The following is a 19,655-nucleotide window of genomic DNA, read 5'->3' as shown; positions in this document are numbered from 1 at the left end:
TTGTCGGAATGATTATTGCATATGTATCTGACTGCTCCAGCACAAAAAGCCAGCTCCCTTTTGTGATTCATGAGCCACCGCCCTAGTGAGAGTTGCTGGCAGTTTCTGAATGGTTCTCACAGGGGTAAATGATGATGTTCAGTGTATGATGCAACTAAAACCCTGCCCAGCCAGCATCGGCCTGCGGTGACTGAACCACAAAGTTGTGTCTGCCACAGTGTGATTTTAATATTAAATTAATGAAAAAATGGGCACATTTTCAAAACGTCTTGATTTATTCAGTATCAAGTATTAAGCACCACACGCAGAAATCCCCGTCCTTACAGCCTCGGCTGCTATCAATCAGGTTATTTAATGGTCGTCTGAATTATTTTCTGCCCCGCTGGAGGCACTTGGGCAAAACAAGATCCGCTGCTGGCAGCTCCCTCTGCTGCCGCCCACCAATGACATGCCAGATGTGCTCCATGGGAGACAAGTCCGGAGAGGATGCAGGCTATGGCAGCAGGTGTAGGAAACAGGCGCATACAGTAGCAGGAGCAACATATGGCCTGGGGTATTGAATAACGACTTTGGGGACAATGTGGAGAAATGGCCGTGTAGTTATATTTAGTCTTCAGACAATAAGTCCACCATCAGCCCTGCTCCAGTGTGGTCTCCTGTGTGTCCTGTTGTGTGTGCTCGCCCTCCATCATCTCCGGCTCTCGGTCACGTTCCCTTCTGTGTAAGCCCCGCCCACTTCTCTTCCAGTCTCGCACTTCCCGCACAGCTGGGATAAGGAAGTGGCGCCTCACGTGCGCCTGCGCAGTGTGGACAGTTTCCTGTATTATTGACATAAGAGAGTTTCCCTGTGCCTGGAGCTGTGTGCGTCTTCTAATCTGTGCGCTGCTTGGTAAGTCTGCTGCTCGGGGACATGACGGGTACACATTACTTTATCCAGGGCAGCGGCATTAATAAGAGTTTACTCTGTGCTGTCTGCATAGGCTGATAATGTACTGGATGTATGTGCATTCATCACACTGCTCACCTCATACACCCATGTGCATTCATCACACTGCTCACCTCATACACCCATGTGCATTCATCACACTGCTCACCTCATACACCCATGTGCATTCATCACACTGCTCACCTCATACACCCATGTGCATTCATCACACTGCTCACCTCATACACCCATGTGCATTCATCACACTGCTCACCTCATACACCCATGTGCATTCATCACACTGCTCACCTCATACACCCATGTGCATTCATCACACTGCTCCTCTTATAGATGTATTTGCGCTTGTCATGATATGTGGCTGCGTGCGCTTGTCGTGCTGCTGGTGATGCTTGGCTGCGTGCGCTTGTGCTGCTGGTGATGCGTGGCTGCGTGCGCTTGTTGTGATGCGTGGCTGTGTGCGCTTGTCGCGCTGCTGGTGATGCGTGGCTGCATGCGCTTGTGCTGCGTGCGCTTGTCGTGCTGCTGGTGATGCATGGCTGTGTGCGCTTGTCGCGCTGCTGGTGATGCGTGGCTGCGTGTGCTTGTGCTGCGTGCGCTTGTTGTGCTGCTGGTGATGCATGGCTGTGTGCGCTTGTCGCGCTGCTGGTGCTGCGTGCGCTTGTCGTGCTGCTGGTGATGCTTGGCTGCGTGCGCTTGTGCTGCTGGTGATGCGTGGCTGCGTGCGCTTGTTGTGATGCGTGGCTGTGTGCGCTTGTCGCGCTGCTGGTGATGCGTGGCTGCATGCGCTTGTGCTGCGTGCGCTTGTCGTGCTGCTGGTGATGCATGGCTGTGTGCGCTTGTCGCGCTGCTGGTGATGCGTGGCTGCGTGTGCTTGTGCTGCGTGCGCTTGTCGTGCTGCTGGTGATGCATGGCTGTGTGCGCTTGTCGCGCTGCTGGTGCTGCGTGCGCTTGTCGTGCTGCTGGTGATGCTTGGCTGCGTGCGCTTGTGCTGCTGGTGATGCGTGGCTGCGTGCGCTTGTTGTGATGCGTGGCTGTGTGCGCTTGTCGCGCTGCTGGTGATGCGTGGCTGCATGCGCTTGTGCTGCGTGCGCTTGTCGTGCTGCTGGTGATGCATGGCTGTGTGCGCTTGTCGCGCTGCTGGTGATGCGTGGCTGCGTGTGCTTGTGCTGCGTGCGCTTGTCGTGCTGCTGGTGATGCATGGCTGTGTGCGCTTGTCGCGCTGCTGGTGATGCGTGGCTGCGTGTGCTTGTGCTGCGTGCGCTTGTCGTGCTGCTGGTGATGCATGGCTGTGTGCGCTTGTCGCGCTGCTGGTGCTGCGTGCGCTTGTCATGCTGCTGGTGATGCGTGGCTGTGTGCGCTTCTCGCGTTGCTGGTGCTGCGTGCGCTTGTCATGCTGCTGGTGATGCGTGGCTGTGTGCGCTTGTCGCGCTGCTGGTGATGCGTGGCTGCGTGCACTTGTCATGCTGCTGGTGATGCTTGGCGGCGTGCTGGTGATACGTGGCTGTGTAGGCTTGCCACAATCACAAGATGACTTAGGAAATCAGCGTGGTGTTGTAGCTGTGTTATTACCCCGGCTTCACTAGACATCTTACCTTTAGCCTTTGACCTCGGCTACGTGCGAAGTGAAGATGACAATGTGATATGATCTGTAATGATTGTCAGTGTGGTCTTGTTAAAACCTGCGATACAGTGAAAAAACGCACGCCGGCTGGATTTTTGGTCGCAAATCACACAACTTTGACAGGTTATACTATTGTGTAAGTCTCCCGCGACTACATGATTCCACTATTCTTTTTTTTCTTTCTAATCACAGACATGCATCTAAATTCGCTTTGTATCTATATACCAGTTATTTGCCGCTCGTTTACCGGCCTCGTTAAACCGACTTGTTAATGCGATTGCTCTGTCCCGATACAGTACATGGTATTGGCAGTGTGTCCCATTGGCACAACCTGTGTGGCTGCACAGCCCCACGGAGTAAGAGGGCCACTTTCACCTGCAAAGGGCCCATATACACATGGCTGTTTGCCGGAAACCAGCCATCTCTGCCATCCCTCACATTCACAGGAGGTAGCTTTTTAGGCCTCTTTCACACTTGCGTCGCTCTGTGAACATCGCAATGCGTTGTTCTGTGGAAAAAAAAAACGCATCCTGCAAAGTTGCCCGCAGGATGCGTTTTTTTCACATAGACTTGTATTACCGACGCATCGCGACATATGGACACACGTTCCATACGTCGTGCACTGGATGCGTCGGCAATTGGCGGACCGTCGTCACAAAAAAACATTCAATGTAACTTTTTTTGTGCGACAGGTCCGCCATTTTCGACCGTGCATGCGTGGCCGAAACTCCGCCCCCTCCTCCCCGGACTGCAGAATGGGTAGCGGATGCGTCCATCCGCTGCCCACGTCGCGCAAAGAATTCACAACGTCCGTCGGTACGTTAGCCCGACGCATTGCGATGGCCCCGTACCGACGGAAGTGTGAAAGTGGCCTTACCTGCGTTCTCCATATGGGAGCCATCACCAGACATCTCTACCGGGAGAGCAGAGTGATTGTCAGTGTGAAGTCAGACATGCCCGATTGACCTGTTTCCCAGCGCTCCATTTGCTGGTGCCCGCGTACACACTAGTGTCGGCCAAATCTGACATTAGTCTGTGTATGATGCTTACAGGCTAGTCACGCCGTGCTTTGCAGATTTACATGACTTGCCTTGTCCATTTAACCTCATGGTCCTTTGCCTATTATCTCCTACACACTGTTGTAGTTATCATACTGTAGGTAATGTCGGGAGTTGTTCATCAGCCGGGCACGCCAGTCCTTGTTATTACATCCAGTATGATCTGCCGTATGTATAAGTGCGCTTGTTCTAAAGATATGTGTCAATGGAGTATTTTGTCTGTATTTCATCATGCACTTTCCTCAGTCTGTTACTTGGAGGATGTAGAAAGTTGTTACCCAATCAGACAGATTACAACATATTATATCTCCAGGATAAAACGTGGGGGAACATAGCTATTTACTTGACTACAGATATCAGCGAGCAGCAGCTGGGCCCACAGATAAGATGAACAAACCATAATCCGATATGATGAAGCAATTTAAATGTGCTGTCCAGTACTTGGTGAAGACCTATCCTAAAGGCCCCCATACCCCATCATCTGGCTGAGGGCTGTCCCTCCTGACTGACGTGTACTCAGGAGCGGTCAGCATGGCTCAGTGCTCCTGGGTCCTGTGTGATAAAGCCACTGCCGGACTCCTCTGGCAGCAGCTTATGTCAAGGGGGAACAAAAAGACCAGCCGCTGGAATTCAGGCAAGATCCTGATTTCTGTGATGTAATATGTCAGGCCCACCCCCATACACGTTAGCCTGTTGGCCAAGCTTTCCCACATCGACTGACTTTAGTGTAATTAGTATGGGGTCTCTTGGCACAGGTCATTGATATCAGATCAGCCAGGGTCTTCTGCCTCCAGAAAGTCCAGTGTAGAGCACCATACACGGTGCACTGGCAGTTCTTGGGCATTGTAGCTCCGGTCATGGGAGCTGATCTGCAACATGCAAGAAATACAGCTCCACCAATATACAACGCTGCGGTGTTCTGGCTCTGTACACTGGTTACCTCCCGGAAGCTCCAGGAGCAGCAATCAGTAAAAGCTGGGGGTGCCGAGTGTCTGACTCCGACTGACCTGATGCTAATCAATATTTAAGCACTCAACGACCCTTTTAAGATCTAGATTATAACATTTTTATGACAAATTTGTTTGTTTTTCCTTTTGCACTTTGACCAGTAACAGATATTTTGTGTGACAGCTTACCCTTTGGCCTACATGATGGCATGTATTTCATTGCTGTCAGTGATGTCACATAGCAACTATAGCACGACTAACATATGTCACTTTATAAAGATACATCAATGTTTTTTTTCACAGATGTAAAGTAGTCCTTCCCAAGCAAAGCACACAGATGTATGATCATTTTGTACAGTGCCGCTGTGTAGCCCTAACTTTAAGGCTACGTGCCCACGATCAGGAATAGTAGCGCTTTGGATGCAGCGTTGTAATTACCGCACTTGTTTGTCAGTACATGTGGATTTACCGCATGTAATGTCATAATCTGCAGGGGAGACTGGTGTCTCTGCTACTGAAATTAGGATGCTGCGGCTCGTAAACCCGCAGCGCAGGTGAGTTTACGCAGCGTTACATAGAAGTACAGTGGGCACAAGGTCTCTATAAATCCCATCCACTGAGCTTACAATGTAGAACGCAGCGGAAATGCTGCTATTCCTGATTGTGGGCACATAGACTAAAGGACTTGCCTGGCATTAAAAATGTTTTTATTTATTTTTTTCTTAGGCATGGGGCATTGTAAAATAACAAATAGAGATTTTCTCGCTTGCTGTCATCTCCCGTGAGTGGTTTCACACAGGATTGTTGGAACTTGAGATTGTCACAGCGTGATATCAGATCTTTTTTCTGATCACCAGACGGGCGTATGATGGATCCACGTGGGTGACCGCAGGCGACTGGCTCCGTGTGGGTTTTATTTTTTAGCCACTGGTTGCTATATAATAAGCATTACAACACTGGACAACTTGTATTCCGTATATTAGTGAATGGATTAACTAATCTCAATGTAAAGAAAAGCACCCTAAATTGAGCTCGCTACGGTTTAAAAAAAAAAAGAAAAAATGAGTTGGTGGGATGGCGCCAGCATAGCCTAACAAAGATGCCAGAAATATAAAGAGCACACTTTTAAGGTGAATATACACATTGCTGATCGGCGGACATTTTATATCCTGTTTACACAGGCAGACTGCACGTTATCTGCCATTGTCGTCAGCAGCACAGGTACTGTTTACAGCGGACAATGCACTGCCAGGTGATTATCTTTTGTGTAGCTCAAAAGATTATTTCATCTGATATTTTGTTCATTCATTGGGTGATCGACAGGATTATGTGAGGGAATCCTCATTCACTATAAACTTGCAATGTAAATGTACCTTAATGCAGCTGAATGTTCTATTCCCTATAGTTTTATAGGTCTCTCAGATCAAGATTTAAGCAGCACAATCCCACTTTGAATTTTCAGACAAAGGACCCGATTCCTCAAGATTGCCATTGTTCAGGCTCATTTTGATGCGGAGATGTCTGTACACCTCTGTGCACATCTCTACAAATCCTACTACAGTCCCTGCTGGAGTGGGAGTTGTGGTGTAGCAAACGCTGCCACTTGTCATGATGAATTTGACCCACTGGTCACCACACCCCGTCCTGCCCCAGCTTCGGCCACTTTATCATAGCCAACTGACAATGGCGTAAGAATGCCAAAAGTTGCATAATTTTAGCACCGCCTCTATTTGAGCCAAAATTATGCAACTTATAAAAAGCTCTTACAACAGAATACTGGCGTAATAGCTTTGAATCGGGCCCAAAATGTTTTAAAATTAGTTCCATTTTTTTATTTATCACCAGGCGATACTGATTTAGATGACTGTTTTTAGTGTCCAGCATTAAGGAGACTGCAGGATTTAAGATTCATTATTGAGGCTTAGGAGTAATACGATTTCAAGCTGCTTATTTCGTGGACTTTGAAATAGTAGAACTTTTATCTTGATAGCTTGGACCTAACACAGGGACAGTATTTTCTTGTAGTTCACATGGCTCAGAATATTTACCTAAAGTATAGATTGCACTAAGGTTTCTAAAGCTTTGTTCACATCTGCGCTGACCATTTACGTTTTTTTGCTCCATTTTAAGCCCTCTGTACACAATAGACAGCCATCAGGTAAACCATAATTAGGCTGACTGGTATCTATTATATACAGGGGGCTTAAGATGGGGCAGAACAACAGAAGATTGTCTTCCCACTACTCTACATTGTAGCACACAGCTCAGCTGGTAGATCCCATTGACTATTATAGACCACTGTCTAATATGTGTTTTTATGCTGTAGCAGCAGAAGTTAACTGGGATAAACTGAAAAGTCGCTGACTGCAGTAAATTACATAAAATTACATCCACTCTTTCTTGATTAACCCTGTTGCACATAGTGGATTCACACAGCCCTATGGAGCATGTGAAACACGGACACGTAGAATACAACTAAAAGTTTAAAGTCCTGAAAACCACAGAAAAGCAGGCAGGGTGGTGAAAATCGCAGGCAGGTGGGGGAACAGCCAAGAAACCACAGACAAGCAGGTGGAATGCTGGAAACCACTTGCAGGTTGAAGATATCCAGGAAACCACTGGCAGGCAATGAACATTCAGGAGACCACAGGAAAACAATTGACGAAGACCTCAGGCAGATAGGAGGAGAACAAGAAAGCCTAATGCTGTGGAAGGCCTCACACAGCCAGGAATACGTCCTGGAAACCGCAGGTAGATACGTGGATGATGTCCTAACAGACCCGGGACAGGTAGCGGACCGAACTCTGGAGAAACTAGAAAGTCTGAATACCTTGTAAGTCGCAGCCAGGAAGAGGTCTTGGAAACCGCAGGCATGTTGCAATACTGAAAACCGCAGTCAGGTAGGGGAGCAAGGTTACTGGAAACCACAGGCAAATAGATGAGGTCCTCTATTGACGGGTAGTAAGGTTACTGGAAACTGCAGACAAGCAACTTATGGATGGGGAACCACAGACAACCAGGAGATGTCCTGATGACTGGGGACTGGAATCTTGCACAAACAACGAAGAATTTTTGACAAGTCTTAGAGCAAAACCTAGTCTTGGGACACCGTAAATAGGACCAGGAAATGCAACACGTGGGAGCACACAGGCTACTTACCAAGCCCAACGGGGAACACAAGAAAATCTAACGGACCAGGGCATGTGCATAACAAACCTCATGTCACTCTGCTCCTTCAGGTATTCAGTAGGTAAATAGTGGTTGTTTTTTTGGCTTTCACTGCTTTTAGACAAGGGGATATTTGGGATTAACTAAAATCTTGATTACGGTACCTCTGTTTCGACAAACAGGACTCTGAATGGAAAGAGCACCATTTAAATTTGGGAACACAAATTTGGCTGCAATAGGTAATGACTCGAGCGCCATATCTCCTTTGCAGGGACTCTAATGTGCCTAAAAAGCAGAAGCTATTACCCACTTTTTCATAAGCGCAGCGATACACCACAATTGGTAAAAATAAAAAAATTCTGTTTGCATACACAGCAGGGCTCGGGAAGGGAAGAAGCAACATTTAGTATTTGCAATGTAAATTTGGCTGGCATAGATTGCTGACAGAATGTCTCATTTGTAGAGCCTCTAAATAAGGTACCAAACCAGCAGAAACCCCAACAAGTGACCCCATTTAGGATATGTGTTGAGCATATTGAACAAATAGGTACTTCATAGAACTTTTTAAAAATGTAGATGTGAAAACAAAAATTACAGGGTTTTTTTTCGCTAAAGTGCCGGTTTGCCACAAATTTGTCATTTTGACAATGGATAATAGGAGAAAACAGACCCCACAACTTTTTACGCAGTTTCTCCTGAACGCGATACTACACCATATGTGGTCAAATACTGCGGTTTGGGCACATGGCAGGGCTCAGAAAGGCAAGAGCACGACTTGATTTTTGTTGCATGTATTTGTCTGGAGTATATTGTGTGCCATGTTGCATGCCAAAACAGCGGAAATGCCCCAAAAATGATCCAGATGATTCATGAAACTTTGTAACATTTAGATGTGAAAGCGGAAAAATTTATACTCTGCCTCCCCCCCCCCCCCCCCCCTTGATTGATTGTAGCCCCCACCCCCCACACATTGTGCCCAGCCTATGCTTCTGGCAACTGCACATGCCCAGAAGTGTGTCTCACTTCTGGACATGGACAGTGCGCCTCTGAAGCCAGGAAGTGTACACCTAACTTCAGATGGGCAATAATGTGGGGCATGGAGGACCTGTCAGGTTACCTTTTTTAAATCCACCTCTGTCTCATTAATGGTCTGAATTCCCATCCCCCTCCCTGCAGCTCTGCCTCATTCAAAAGTCAGTACGCAGAAAGCCGATGGCTATAATCATTCTGGCCTTATAATGTACAGACTGATAAACTGCCAGGCGAATACAATAATCGAGTCATTTCTGCATATAAACTGGGGCAAGTCTGTCTTAAGCTGGTGTAAAGTTTTACTCCGCTGCGGTTTGAGGTAGGCACAGGAGGCGGTTTTCGTTCAAAATGTCCAATCATGTTTATTAGCTCCATAATCCTGCTTAAGCATAAGCAAACAAAAGATGACCTTCTCAGGCACAAAGTGAATACAAGCAGAAAATAAACAGTCCATATAGCACTGCGGGTCCGCCTGCTCAGGTCAGTCGAACAAAGACACTAGTCTCCATTTTATCTGCCAAACCACGCCCCTGAGGTGAGGATATGAAAGCAGTCATTCCCACCCATCTCTTTTGACTGCTCAGACGCTATTGAAGTCATAGGCACATATGACAGGAGAATCAAATCTTTAGAATCCTCAACAAACATTGGGGCATTCTTAGAGCTGACAACAATCTGGCGGACATTATTTCAAGAAACCCCAATGTCACATTCAGAAAGGGTCGCTCACTTTGAGATCGTTTAGTGCATAGCCACTACAATAGACCTAAACAAGAAGTTCCTGGCTAGATAGAAGGCTATGCGGTACCTTCAAGTGTGGAGGTTGTTCCTTCTGTAATTGGATTCTACCATGCAGGGATTTTGTGAGCAAATTGACTGGAAAAAGATTCTTCATTAAGGATTTTGCCAACTGCAAGACCTCTGGGATTGTTTATGTGGCCACCTGTACCTGTGCCTTTAACTATATAGGAAAGACGAGGAAGAGAGAACTTGAGAAAACATATTGATGAGCACCTGGAGGATATAAGACACAAAACGCACACCCCAATATCCCATGCTGGAGTTTTGTACTTTTGAGTCTTAAGGTACCGTCACATTAAGCGACGCTGCAGCGATATCGCTAACGATGCCGATCGCTGCAGCGTCGCTGTGTGGTCGCTGGAGAGCTGTCACACAGACAGCTCTCCAGCGACCAACGATGCCGAAGTCCCCGGGTAAACATCGGGTTACTAAGCGCAGGGCCGCGCTTACTAACCCGATGTTTACCCTGGTTACCATTGTAAATGTAAAAAAAAAACAGTACATACTCACCTTCTGATGTCCGTCAGGTCCCTGGCCGTCTGCTTCCCGCACTGACTGTGAGCTCCGGCCGGCCGTAAAGTAAAAGCAGAGCACAGCGGTGACGTCACCGCTATGCTGTGCTTTACGGCCAGCCGCCGCTCACAGTCAGTGCGGGAAGCAGACGGCCAGGGACCTGACGGACATCAGAAGGTGAGTATGTACTGTTTTTTTTTTTTTTACATTTACACTGGTAACCAGGGTAAACATCGGGTTACTAAGCGCGGCCCTGCGCTTAGCAACCCGATGTTTACCCTGGTTACCCGGGGACTTCGGCATCATTGGTCGCTGGAGAGCTGTCTGTGTGACAGCTCTCCAGCGACCACACAGCGACGTTGCAGCGATCGGCATCGTTGTCGATATCACTGCAGCGTCGCTTAATGTGACGGTAACTTTAGGACAGGCTGAGCCTGCAGACAGAGACAGTTTATCTTTTAGAATGGAGTCTATCTGCACATGTTGCGGATTTGCTTTGTAAAAATCTGCGCAGATTCTTTCTCTTGGCAGAAAACGCAGTTGAAAATCTGCACGTTTTTGAGGCAGATTTTCATGCGTTTTTTTCTTACTTTGTGTAAAATGCAATATGTTTATATATTTTTTCCCGTCTCCCATGACAGCACACCTGAGAGAGGGATCCGCCCAGTCAGGACAGGAAACCTACTGAAATAAAAGGGCGGTACCTCTCCCTCGCTTCAGTTGGGTTTCCTGTCCTGATGGGAACCCCTTGTGCTGAAGAACGGCGGTTCGATTTTATTGACAGAAGATCTTCTTACCCGCTCCTGTCCCGGCACTGGAAGCACAGGCAGGGCGCCTGTATGTCGGCCTTCAGGAGCGGTAGCGCCGTTCGCAGATCCCATAGGGCTCTTGCGCACGTGCGGGCGTCGGTCCGGCACAGTCCGGACTCCTGGGGCCGGTCTCTGTCCGCCACGCCGCTCTCTCCCCCTTAGCTGGGCCACTTCCGGGTGCGCGGCTGACGTTGCGCGCAAGGTACGCTGGGAGTGGGCGTGCCCGCGTGACGTCAGACCGGCGCGCCGGATCCAAAATGGCGGCGCCCATGCAGAGAACGCCGGTAACGCCACAGGCTACCCGGCGGTATCCAGGGGGAAGGAAAAAGAGCGCAACGGTCACCGGAAGAGGTGGAGAGCACGAGTACCCTTTATTAAGGGAGAAATAACGCTGGAACAACGCTCATTTCCATACAGCTATTCCAGACATGGAGGATCGTATGGAACTCCAGCAGCAGCAGCAGCCTTTACAGCAGCAGCAGCAGCGTGAGCCCCTGTCAAGTGATACGCCTGCTCACCAGCGTACCAAAAAAGATAGCCGCTCGAGCGCAAGGAGTGGCAAACGCCCTGGTCGGTCGTCTCAGGATTCTACCCCCAGAAGAATCGTTCCACGTGCTCCTAGTCCGCCTCAGATTCCGGTACCGTTTGTGGTCAGCGGGTGGTGAGTGATCTACGTGAATGTCACCCTGGTGGTAATAGGCTACATTTTCTGTTTACTTGGCAGGCGCCGAGGAAGGCTAGCTCCAAGACCAGGAATAAGGAATGTGCCCTCTGTAGAGCTCCGTTGGCAGTCCAGTGGCAGAAAAGTCTTTGCTTAGATTGTATTCAAAAAACCATCCAGGAAGAAACCCCTGACTTTGCCTCTACTCTAAGGGCAATAATTAGAGCAGAAGTAGAAGGCTCTGTTAAAGCGGCCCTTAAGAAAAAGGGTAGTAGAGACCCAGAACCAGTTTCCGCGTCGGAGGTTTCTCATTCTGAAGAGGAATATCAGGAGGATCCATTGTCTCCCTGCTCCTCCGCCTCTAAGTCCCCTGGCTCCTCTTCAGATAGTGATATTGGGGGGCGTCCATGCTTTCTTACCGAAAACATGGACAAACTGGTTAAAGCCGTTAGAGCTTCTATGGGCCTAAAAGATGAGAAGACAGCCAAATCCCTGGAGGACATTATGTTCGGGGGGTTGGAGGAAAAAAGAAAACGTACGTTTCCCGTTAACTCCAAAATAAAAGCCCTTATTGAAAAAGAATGGAAAAATCGGGTAATCTGCCCTCGGCTTCTAAAAGACGTTACCCCTTTGAGGAAAAAGATTCAGAGACTTGGGATAGAGTGCCTAAGATTGATGGCGCAGTAGCAAAATCTTCTAAAAAGCTATCCCTTCCCTTAGAGGACTCTGGGGTATTAAGGGACCCCTTAGATAAAAAGGCGGACGGTTTCTTAAGACACACCTGGGAAGCAACCGCAGGCGCTCTGAAACCTGCAATTGCAGGAACCTGTGTGTCTCGTTCCCTTATTGTTTGGCTACAGCAAATAGAGGAGCAGTTGACATCTAAAGCTCCAAGGGACGAAATTTTATCTAATGTGACTATGGCTAAAGGGGCAGCCGCCTTTATAGCAGACTCATCAGCAGATTCCGTAAGGTTGGCGGCCAGAGCTGCAGGTTTATCCAATGCAGCTAGGCGTGCTCTCTGGTTAAAGGGGTGCCCGGGAGACCTGCCCTCAAAAAACAGACTCTGTTCTATACCTTGTGATGGCCATTTCCTCTTCGGTAAAAAGTTGGAGGACATTCTGGAAAAAGCCGGTGACAGGAAAAAGGGTTTTCCTCGCTTTCCAGTGGACTTTAGAAGGCCTTATTTTCGGAGGGGCAAATTTAGTAGAGGCCGCCCCCCGGGAGACAGAAGGGGCTGGGACTCCAGAGACAAAAGGGGATCTGGATATATGTTTAAAGGTCCCTCAACTTCAACTAAAAAGCCCTCCCAATGACGCCAGGCCAGTAGGGGGGAGCCTTTCATCTTTTTTCCCAGCCTGGGTAAACATCTCCCCCTCTCATTGGGCTCTGATGGTGGTCAAAGACGGCCTAAAAATAGATTTTGTTTATCCACCGCGACGGACTTTTATTTCAACACCCCAAAGAAAAACCCCGGAAGAGCAGCTAGCCTTGGAAACAGAGGTACTAGAGCTGGTTTCAAAACGTGTTTTGATAGAAGTCCCGTGCAAGGAACAGGGAAAAGGTTTTTATTCCCCTCTTTTTTTGATAAAAAAACCAGACGGGTCACTAAGAACTATCGTCAATCTAAAACGCCTCAATCAATCGGTAGTAAACTGTTCCTTCAAAATGGAGTCTGTAAATACAGCGATAAAACTCTTGTTCCCACAGTGCTTCATGGCAGCTATCGATTTAAAAGACGCCTATTATCACGTCCCAATTCATCAAGATTTTCAAAAATTCCTAAGGGTAGCGGTTTATGTCCAAGGTTGTCTCAGGCACTATCAGTACACTGCCCTCCCGTTCGGCCTGTCAATAGCGCCAAGAATTTTTACCAAGCTGATGTCAGAGGTCATGTCCTTCCTCCGCTCACGGGACGTGGTAATTGTTCCATATCTGGACGACTTCCTGATAATAGGGAACTCAGCGGCGCACTGCCTGTCACAAATAGAAGAGGTTATGACGACACTAGAATTGCTGGGGTGGAAAATAAATCTTGCCAAATCAAGGTTGACGCCGGAGCCGGTTCAGTCCTTTCTAGGCCTGGTTCTGGACTCCGGGCGTCAGCTTTGTCTTCTACCAGAAAACAAGCTGGTCAAAATCCAAAATCTTGTGGAAACAGCAATTCAACACCCTGTAATGACTTTGAGAAAAGCAATGTCCTTGCTGGGCTCTCTGACGTCCTGTATACCCGCAGTAAGATGGGCTCAATTCCACCTAAGATTATTACAGTGGGAGGTCCTGTCGGCGCAAAAACTGTTAAAAGGGCGTTTAGAGGGCAAGCTGTGTCTTTCATTGGGGGTAACGGATTCGCTAAAATGGTGGACCATAAGAAATCATTTAACATCTGGGGTCCAGTGGGTAACTCCGATAGAACAGGTCATCACCACAGACGCAAGCGGTACAGGATGGGGAGCTCATTTAGGGACTCTCTCTGTTCAGGGATCGTGGTCCCATCTAGAGTCACAACAAGCGTCAAATTTAAGGGAATTATGGGCCGTAGAAAGAGCTGTGAAACACTTCCTTCCCATCATTCAGGGCCACCATACCAGGGTCATGTCGGACAATCGCGCAGTGGTGGCATATATCAACCACCAAGGGGGGACGAGATCCCCTTCCCTAATGAAGTCAGCGTCTGTCCTCCTACAAATAGCAGAACACCACCTGCTATCCCTCTCTGCTCTTCACATAAGGGGAATCGAGAATTCGAGAGCAGACTACCTAAGTCGCAAGGCACTGAGGCAGGGGGAGTGGTCTTTAAATCCCCGGGTCTTTCAAGAAATAGTGCAGGCCTGGGGCTTACCTGTGATAGATTTGTTTGCCACTCTAAACAACAGGAAGGTAGACAGGTTCTGTTCACTAGACCCGAGGGAGAATCCCTTCGCAGTAGATGCCCTGCAGATTCAATGGGATTTCAGTCTCGCGTATGTGTTTCCACCAATAGCAATGATGCCAGCAGTAGTGAGGAAAATCAGAATGGAGCAAGCGAGAGTAATATTGATTGCTCCATTTTGGCCGAAAAGACCTTGGTTCTCCCTCCTGAGACAAATGTCTATAACCGATCCGTGGATCCTACCAGAGATTCCGGACCTACTAACCCAGGGCCCAATATGCCACTCTCAGGTGAAGGGCTTCCATCTTGCAGCCTGGAATTTGAGAGGGCATTACTAAGTAGGCGGGGGTTTTCGCCGGGGTTAGTTTCCACCTTATTAAAAAGTAGAAAACCAGTAACATCTAGAATTTATGGTAGAACGTGGAAAAAGTTTCTGGATTTTTCGGGGCAACCTTTGGGGGACAAGGCTCCTGTGGGTACCATCTTAGAATTTTCACAAGCGGGTTTACAACTGGGGTTGGCAACCAATACACTCAAGGTCCAGGTGTCGGCATTAGGTGCCTTATATAATTGCAATCTTGCCTCCAATAGATGGGTGTCCCGCTTTATTAAATCCTGTAGTAGGTCTAGACCGATAAAAATTCAGAGACTTCCCCCGTGGGATTTAAATCTGGTATTAAATGCTCTAACCAATAGTCCATTTGAACCCCTGCAGGAATCATCATTAAAGATACTCACTCTTAAAACGGTACTCCTGGTTGCGTTAACATCAGCCCGTAGGGTGAGTGATTTACAGGCCCTGTCCGTCTCCCCTCCTTACACGCAAATTTTTGATGACAGGGTAGTACTCAGACCAGATCCGGCATACCTTCCAAAGGTTGTACTTAAATTTCATAGAAGTCAAGAGATTGTGTTGCCCTCCTTTTGTAATAATCCTAGGAACCCAGGGGAGGAAAAATTTCATACACTGGATGTGAGGAGGGCTATTGTGCAGTACATATCCTTGACTAATCAGTGGAGAAAAGATCAATCCCTTTTCGTAGCCTTCCAGGGTAGTAGGAAAGGATATGGGGTATCCAAGTGTACTATTGCCAGGTGGATTAGGGAGGCTATTTCCTTATCCTATGCTTCCTGTGGCGCCCCGATCCCTGATGGCATCAAGGCTCACTCCACCAGGGCCGTGTCTACTTCCTGGGCTGAAAAAGCAGAGGTATCGATAGATCAAATTTGTAAAGCCGCTACCTGGTCCTCTCCGTCTACCTTCTTTAGACACTACCGGCTAGATCTATCCTCCTCGTCTGACCTTACCTTTGGTAGAAGGGTGCTACAAGCGGTGGTCCCTCCCTAAGGTGTTCTTTCTCCAAAAATCTCTCAGGTGTGCTGTCATGGGAGACGGGAAAACACCAAGGTTACTTACCGGTAGCCGGTTTTTCCGGAGCCCATGACAGCACCTGTATATTCCCTCCCTTCTTTTTTCACCCTTTGGTGTGCACTTTTTAGCTGGGTGTATTTTGTTATATTTATAATGTGGTGATGGATTACCATGTACTAACCAAAAGGGCCTCTCATGCTCTGGAAAACCAACTGAAGCGAGGGAGAGGTACCGCCCTTTTATTTCAGTAGGTTTCCTGTCCTGACTGGGCGGATCCCTCTCTCAGGTGTGCTGTCATGGGCTCCGGAAAAACCGGCTACCGGTAAGTAACCTTGGTGTTTTTTTTAAAGAAATTGTGCGGGCTCCCTCTTAATTTACATAAACAGCAGAGGGAAAGCTGAGGGCTGATGTTAATATTCTGTAAAGGAGTCAATAGCCATAAAGGTTCCCAGGCTATTAATATCAGCTCACAGATGTTTGCTTAGCCTTTACGGGCTAGTTTACAGGGGAACCCCAGAAAAAAATTGACATGGGGTCCCTCTATAAAATCTAACCAGCAAAGTCTACGCAGACAGCTGCGGGCTGATATTAATAGCCTGGGAAGGGGCCATGTATATTGGCACCCCCCAGGCTAAAAACATCAGCTCTCAGCTGCCTCAGAAATGGTGCATCTTATAGATACGCCAATTCTGGCACTTAGCCTCGCTCTTCCCACTTGCCTTGTAGCGGTGGCAAGTGGGGTAATATTTGTGGGGTTGATGTCATCTGTGTATTGTCCGGTGGCATCGAGCCCATGGCTTGGTAATGGAGAGGTGTCAATAAGACACCTATCCATTACTAATCCTATAGTTATATGGTAAATAAAGACATGGCCAGAATAAAGTCCTTTAGTAATCTTAATTAACCATACTTACTGCATCACCTAATTCCCAAATCCCTCGATTTCCTGCAACAAAAATAAAATAATAAACCAACACAAATACTACCTGTCCGATGTAGTCCATTTATCGACTATCCCACGACTGTAGAATAGTCACAGCGGGAGATGTGACTGCTCATGAGAAAATTCTCACACAGCGGTAGTGCTGTAAGTGACAGCACGAACTCCGTTGACCTCTGATGGCGTCGCAGTGATACACTGCGGGAGGATACATCCTGTCACTGTGTCACCGGGAGTCAGGTAGAGCGGTCACATTTCCATTTTTATTCTACTCGTGAGATCGTCGTGGGACACTTGATATTAAATGGACTATGGCGGAAATGTAAATATATGGTGGTTTATTATTTTTTTATTGCAGGAGATCGAGGGCATCAGGGAATTAGGTGTTTCGTCAGCATGAATGTGTTTTTTAATTGAACACAGTCGCCGGATGATGGGACTACTACTGCCCCATCATCGGCTCATGTTGTCACTGTTATATGTGACACCAGACATAGCCGGATAGGAGTAGAAGTCCCATCAGACAATGTCTGGCTACACACACGCACATACATGCACACACACGCAGACCCGCACATATTCTCTGCTCACACACACATTCTCCTCCCACACACTCTCCCTCCTTCCTTTCTGCAGCGTTTTTGGCACGCTAATCCGCAGACCTTTTTACACCTTCGGTTTAGCTGTGGATTTGACTGACTCAATGTAAGTCAATGAGTGCAGAAACATTGCAGATCCGCAAAAAGAATTGACATGCTGCAGAAAATAAAACACTGCGAATCAGTGTGGAATTTCCCGCAACATGTGCACACCAATTCTGGATTCCCATTGGTTAACATTGCCCGAGCACTCTTTGCGTATTGGGTACGAATCTGCACCGAAAAAAATGCAGAACCGCAACGTGGGCACATAGCCTAGAGGTCTAAATGAGATACTCACTCTTGGTGCTTTCATCTGTTTTTTTTCATTTTGGTAATTATTCCCTTTGTTATATTAGGATATCTTAAAAAAAAAAAAAAAAAAAGAAACCTGTTTGCTTTACAGCCCTATGAGATCTACTGTTTGTAGAAATAGTCTATCATTTGTATTTTTCTCATCATAGGGGCAATTATCTGCTTTAAGCATCAGTTGTACACTACTTTGGTTTTAAGAGTTGGTATTGTTTATCTATAAAACCCTATTCACAAGAAATATAGCCAAAATCAGTAAATAATTATAAAACTTTATTACAAAATGCAAGAAGATGTAAAAAGATTTTTTTACACAATAAGGCGACAAGACGCAGTAGGAGATGACTGTGTAAACAGTAGTATATCAGGTAAGTACAAGGGCATGTGTATATAAGGGGATAAATATCCATATAATTAACGGTAAAATAGTCATCAACAATCCCATGCACAGGAGCGCTCCTGAGAAAGCTGCCGACTGACGCCTTGGCCTGTGGCTTATCTCTGAGAACAGTACAATATAGTCCATTGGACATGTGTGATCGACATCTCTCGTGACCATCAGCCAGTAGTTGTTCCCATACACGTTTAGACTGTCGGCCAAATCCATCAGTATCGGTGGGTTCAGCCATCTTTAGTCTAATCTGTATGGGGGGCCTTTGATAAGGAGGGGTCTGCAGATTTAATTGTGCAGAATTACTTCTGCTCATAAAGTGTTACACATTTGCAATTTTTCTAAAATACAGTTGCAATTATGACCCAAATCAACTAAACGGTTCCTTTTACTATAATGTATAAACTGATTACAGGAATGGGTGGAGTGAGGGATGGACGGACGGCAGGCTTGGTTTCCTCATTTCTATTTTTTTTTTTTTTTTTTATCTAAAGCAAGAATGTTTGGCACTATTCTCCACTAATCCGGAAAAACCATAGTTGTATGCCAGGAGACTACGATACTGGCTAGGAGATGGATATAATTGCCCTTTAGTTTTGTTTTTCTAGTTCTTTCATTTTGACTCTATTCTATCTTCTACTAAATGTGAAACCCAGAAGTGGAAGTAAATGTAAAAAAAAAATGGAGAAGCTGTACTGACTAATCTAAACTTACACCGAAAAGGTTCAACCTCCGCTGCAAATACTGGATCCCTTATATAATTTGCATTTGTCGGATAATAAACTGTCCTCACAATTAAGAGGGACTGGAAAAAAATTAGATTTTCATCTTTAGTGTTTCGGCTGACTTTCTTTCTTTTGCTTACAACAACCATAAACTAAGGTATTACTACGTAGGTTTGGTATCTACCACCACTAGCTGATCCTATACACTGATCTTCCTCTTATCACCGTATGTATTGTAAATTGAAGTGCTTAATACATTTATAGGTTTCACAATGTACAGAACTATGAAAGATAATGGTGCGTCTAACTATTACTGGTACAGTACTGGGGTCTGAACTGAGCTCCGCCATAACGTTGTTGAAGATGTACCAGTGTGAGGCCTCCTTCATGTATACATGTAGCATCCGGGTTTTTTTTTTTTTCACCAATGCCAAACGTGTATAGCATAACATTATAGCATAACATTATAGCCTATGTCTCTGTCTGTGCACATGGCTGTATTTTTACACAAACCGTGTGTCTGTGTAAACCACTGGGAGACTGTTTGGTTTTTTTTTTTGTTTGGTTTTTTTTTCAACATTATGGATGACAAGGGTCAATACAAGTCTATAGTGCCGTGTAAACACATACCGATGTGCTGTATATGTTATAACATTGAAGGAGGCCTAAGGCAGTGTTTAGTTTTGTGGTATTACCATGGATTTCTAGTGTATGGCCGGTAACCCTTTGTAGTACAGTACATGTGGATTTGGTTTCCACTCATAGGCGAAGGGAAACCAGCCATTCCATTTCTTTGGCCCAAATGGCAAACTTTCACAGCGGATTTCATGGCCTCATAGAACCCATTCA

The 19,655-nt window shown here is 46.7% G+C and overlaps 1 protein-coding gene across 1 annotated transcript in view; it reads left to right on the top strand.

The window, feature by feature from the left end:
* Positions 1 to 773: 773 nt before the first annotated feature.
* Positions 774 to 19,655, top strand: part of SDR16C5 (short chain dehydrogenase/reductase family 16C member 5) — a 54,132-nt gene continuing 35,250 nt past the window's right edge. Inside the window, exon 1 of the mRNA XM_077270520.1 lies at positions 774 to 889. The gene's annotated coding sequence lies outside the window, so the exon portion shown is untranslated. The remainder of the gene's footprint in view (positions 890 to 19,655) is intronic.

Source organism: Ranitomeya variabilis, chromosome 6 (assembly GCF_051348905.1).
Source record: "Ranitomeya variabilis isolate aRanVar5 chromosome 6, aRanVar5.hap1, whole genome shotgun sequence".
Lineage (NCBI taxonomy): Eukaryota > Metazoa > Chordata > Amphibia > Anura > Dendrobatidae > Ranitomeya > Ranitomeya variabilis.
This window is presented reverse-complemented; position numbering and strand designations above follow the sequence as displayed.